Source organism: Octopus bimaculoides, chromosome 19 (genome assembly GCF_046866305.1).
Source record: "Octopus bimaculoides isolate indiv1 chromosome 19, ASM4686630v1, whole genome shotgun sequence".
NCBI classification, from domain to species: Eukaryota; Metazoa; Mollusca; class Cephalopoda; order Octopoda; family Octopodidae; genus Octopus; species Octopus bimaculoides.
In genome coordinates, this window is record NC_142946.1 from 14280697 (window position 1) to 14286651 (window position 5955).

The following is a 5955-nucleotide window of genomic DNA, read 5'->3' on the forward strand; positions in this document are numbered from 1 at the left end:
TACTTCATTTAGAGAATTAACATTGCTTGTTTTCACCTTTTCAATATCAGTGAAGAATGCCACTGGAAAAGAAGATATAAGATTTGCCAGGTTTTTCTCTCTCACCAAGGTCATCGGCTGTCGAACGCCGACGAAGGGAAATAACCCTGAAATCCGGATACGTTCGTGCTGCTGGCCGTGGTGAGAGGGATAACTCCCTTGGCAAACAGGACACAGTCGTGTGTCGATAAGCCAGCTGGAGGAGATGTCCTCCTGGGGCTAAAAGCAACAGTAACATCCACCCCTAGGGGTCAGCCACACTTAAGTGGCAATATACTACACTTTATCGTGCAGTTACTGTTAATACTTCATTTAGAGAATTAACATTGCTTGTTTTCACATTTTCAATATCAGTGAAGAATGCCACTGGAAAAGAAGATATAAGATTTGCCAGGTTTTTCTCTCTCACCAAGGTCATCGGCTGTCGAACGCCGACGAAGGGAAATAACCCTGAAATCCGGATACGTTCGTGCTGCTGGCCGTGGTGAGAGGGATAACTCCCTTGGCAAACAGGACACAGTCGTGTGTCGATAAGCCAGCTGGAGGAGATGTCCTCCTGGGGCTAAAAGCAACAGTAACATCCACCCCTAGGGGTCAGCCACACTTAAGTGGCAATATACTACACTTTATCGTGCAGTTACTGTTAATACTTCATTTAGAGAATTAACATTGCTTGTTTTCACATTTTCAATATCAGTGAAGAATGCCACTGGAAAGAAGATATAAGATTTGCCAGGTTTTTCTCTCTCACCAAGGTCATCGGCTGTCGAACGCCGACGAAGGGAAATAACCCTGAAATCCGGATACGTTCGTGCTGCTGGCCGTGGTGAGAGGGATAACTCCCTTGGCAAACAGGACACAGTCGTGTGTCGATAAGCCAGCTGGAGGAGATGTCCTCCTGGGGCTAAAAGCAACAGTAACATCCACCCCTAGGGGTCAGCCACACTTAAGTGGCAATATACTACACTTTATCGTGCAGTTACTGTTAATACTTCATTTAGAGAATTAACATTGCTTGTTTTCACCTTTTCAATATCAGTGAAGAATGCCACTGGAAAAGAAGATATAAGATTTGCCAGGTTTTTCTCTCTCACCAAGGTCATCGGCTGTCGAACGCCGACGAAGGGAAATAACCCTGAAATCCGGATACGTTCGTGCTGCTGGCCGTGGTGAGAGGGATAACTCCCTTGGCAAACAGGACACAGTCGTGTGTCGATAAGCCAGCTGGAGGAGATGTCCTCCTGGGGCTAAAAGCAACAGTAACATCCACCCCTAGGGGTCAGCCACACTTAAGTGGCAATATACTACACTTTATCGTGCAGTTACTGTTAATACTTCATTTAGAGAATTAACATTGCTTGTTTTCACATTTTCAATATCAGTGAAGAATGCCACTGGAAAAGAAGATATAAGATTTGCCAGGTTTTTCTCTCTCACCAAGGTCATCGGCTGTCGAACGCCGACGAAGGGAAATAACCCTGAAATCCGGATACGTTCGTGCTGCTGGCCGTGGTGAGAGGGATAACTCCCTTGGCAAACAGGACACAGTCGTGTGTCGATAAGCCAGCTGGAGGAGATGTCCTCCTGGGGCTAAAAGCAACAGTAACATCCACCCCTAGGGGTCAGCCACACTTAAGTGGCAATATACTACACTTTATCGTGCAGTTACTGTTAATACTTCATTTAGAGAATTAACATTGCTTGTTTTCACCTTTTCAATATCAGTGAAGAATGCCACTGGAAAAGAAGATATAAGATTTGCCAGGTTTTTCTCTCTCACCAAGGTCATCGGCTGTCGAACGCCGACGAAGGGAAATAACCCTGAAATCCGGATACGTTCGTGCTGCTGGCCGTGGTGAGAGGGATAACTCCCTTGGCAAACAGGACACAGTCGTGTGTCGATAAGCCAGCTGGAGGAGATGTCCTCCTGGGGCTAAAAGCAACAGTAACATCCACCCCTAGGGGTCAGCCACACTTAAGTGGCAATATACTACACTTTATCGTGCAGTTACTGTTAATACTTCATTTAGAGAATTAACATTGCTTATATATATATATATATATATATATATATATATATATATATATATATATATATATATATATATATATATATATATATATATATATATATATATATATATATATATATATATATATATATATATATATATATATATATATATATATATATATATATATATATATATATATATATATATATATATATATATATATATATATATATATATATATATATATATATATATATATATATATATATATATATATATATATATATATATATATATATATATATATATATATATATATATATATATATATATATATATATATATATATATATATATATATATATATATATATATATATATATACATATATATATATATATATATATATATATATATATATATATATATATATATATATATTTGTATTTCGGGATGCTCAAGTTGCCAAATTAGCCAATGAAAACACACGCGCTATCTATTCGGTGTTCGCTTCCTTCAGCTTTATTGCATATTAATTATATTTCGGTCAGAGTTTTTCTCCAAGCTCTGTGACCTCATCAATGACCCCTTTGCATTCTTCCTTCTCGAACAATATGTTATTTTGTTTTCCTGTTGTATGTGTGTTTATTCGACCATCCTCAAATACAACAGTAGCTGTTTCAACACACCTTTGCACATACAGGATCTTGCCAAACGAATATATATATATATATATATATATATATATATATATATATATATATATATATATATATATATATATATATATATATATATATATATATGTATGTATATATATATATATATATATATATATATATATATATATATATATATGTGTGTGTGTGTGTGTGTGTGTGTGTGTATGTGTGCGTGTGTGTATGTGTGAGTGTGTATGTGTGTGTGTGAGTATGTGTGTGTGTATGTGTGTGGGTGGGTTGCATGTGTGTCTATGTGCGACTGTTTGCTTCAGTGTGTGCTGTTGGTCATATGTTGCCTTCGTACTCTTGTGTGAATATGCGTGAAACAGAGTTTGCTTAATGTCTACTGTATCTATTTATAGAGTGTTTAATCGACTTTCCAGACATGAATTGGTATTGTCAATACATGCACTGTCTTCTTATTCAATCACTCTTGATGCTTTTAATATCCTGTTTGAAATATTTTGCAATTTGTCTGCCTGTTGTTGTTTATTTTATTATTATTATAAACGAAGTTCGTACATGAAGCGACCAAATTGGTCCAAAAATAAGTAAATAAAACTTATTGTTGTCTGTAAACTGGCGTTATTTCATAACATAACATCTCCAACAGTTCTTGAAATATTTCAGGTTATATGTCCTTGTTCTTCTGATTCTCTATTCTTCTATTTTGCTTTGATTAGACATGATGATTAAATCCTTCCGTGTATAAGATTATCTTTCTGTACTAATGTATTACATAAATACATTATTGCTCGTGTTTAATTTCAGGTGTGATAAAAGGACATCCTTTTTCTTTTCATTCCCTGTTCTTCAAATATTTGTCGAGGCATGGCTTCCATTGGGCATTCGAAGCAATCGTCATTACGTTTCCCGAGTGAATTCCCAAGCGTTACCATATGATACAATGGATATTATCCAGCTATCACGTTCTTAGGCTACACTACGTTATACACTACGTTCTTAGGCTACACTACGTTATACACTACGTTATACACTACGTTATTGCACTACACAATCACGCTACGCTAAAATGTCACTGAGTAAGAGACATTAACTCTGTATATGATATACATTAATCTATTTTGAATTAGAATCTTAATACCTAACAGTTCTCACGTCTTTGAAAACTGGGGTTGAAATGACTGACGAAATTCATTTCAAAGCGTGGCTAAGCCACTGGTATCAACGAAGCTCTTGCGTATTCCACATCGACACCTACGCGCAGCTAAAATTCTCAGTTTGAACTCATATCGAATGTAGGGACACACCTGAAATATATCTAAAAGTCTTCGTTCAACAACATTCAATTACTCATAAAATGTTGAACGATACTGAAGCAGCACCGTTCTGAATTTCTCTATTCGATGACAATAGCAGAAAATCTAAAATTATTCTGCATCACAATAGTGTTTTGTGCAGAGTTTTTCTAAAAAAATCTCACTATCTCGGCTATATGTTTTTCCAAATTCGTTTGTATTTCTTCGGTTTCAGAAGTCTAGGCCAACATACCTCAGGCATCCCTTATTTTCTCTTCGCGGCAATACTAAATAGTCCGTGTAATACACCACACCGCTCAGCACAACCAATCCTGAATTCCGGTTTACAATCATGCGCTGCGCCATTAGTTATCGTTCTCCGCATTTCTCGTATCAGAAGCTTATCTATTCTATAGAAATAAATTTGAATTTGGGGTTTCACTCTTCCGTCTACCGGTTTTTATTTTCTTAAATGTTTATAAACTTTTGCGAAGTAGAGCAAATTTGCATACGATAAAAATATACACATTATGTAAATCGAAACTCTTCAGCTCACGCCCCAAGATTTTTCTGTGTCTGGGTGGGCGGAGTCGTGGTAATCAGGAGTTGCAATAGAGTGATGTGCTGAAGTGACATATATACAAATCCAGCGTTTCCACACACACCTGACATAAAAAGCCATGCGTTGGGATGAATGGCACCGATCGCTGAAGTTCGTAATTTTAGGCATTGTGGAGAATCGATAAAGAGCAACGGAAAAGTGTCACTTCTCCATTGCATGAAGTATCTTCACCAGCCATCGCTTCCTCAGATCAAGAGTAATTCGAGCAAATCTTGTAGGTGAACTTCGACCTACGATGAATAGAGAATTTATATATATATATAGAATAATAAGGTAGTAAGAATGCTGGATGATTATATATGTATTTTTATTTTGGGGGTGGGGTGAAATAGAAATAAGCATACCTCAGATGAGTTTCTTCGGAAACCAGGGGAATCAATGCAATGTTTGTGAGTATCATGAGAAAACTTACATTCTAGCTTCGTTGGTTGCATGCAACTGCGGAGTTGACGTTTCACTTTCCAAATATTTGGCATTGTAAGGGTAAGTTATGGCCAGACAATGTATATGTGTGGATATGTATGTATATATATGTAGTTATACATTTATTAGTACGTCTCCTATGAACAGCTAACAAGTAGTTCTTACTTCGTTTACGTTAACAACTTTAGCGGCTCAGCAGAATAGATCGAAAGAATGCGTATCAGGCCTTAAGGAATTAGTACTATGGTCAATTATTTCAAATGAATCCATCTAAGGTGGTTCCAACATGCAATTTCAAAACAATGACACTCTCTACTAAAAGGTAAATGGTGATAGATGAATCAGCAATCAACGGTTACATAAAAGTGATTATGATGATGACATGGTATTAAATACTTCGTGATTCAACAAAAGGCCTCTATAAAGGAAATTTCAAGAAACAAAAGCATATTGTTTTGTGATACAAATGTGTGGGAAAGTTAGATGAGGTTGGCATGTATAACCGCATTGTCACGGATTCTGACCGATAAAGACCACAAAACTCCATATCAGGAAAAGCTTGGTGCGGGGACATGAGCCACGAAGGAGACGTGACCACAATGCGAGTTAGATATGTCATATTTGATTTATATCCTGTTCCTGAATCTCAGCTAAGAAGTTGGATATATGCTTATGAGTGCGTGTGATGTATGCGTACCATTTCAAGTTGTGATTAATGGTGCACATACAGTCACGGATAATTATGTATCTATCTATATATATATATATATATATATATATATATATATATATATATATATATATATATATATATATATATATATATATATATATATATATATATATATATATATATGTATATATATATATATATG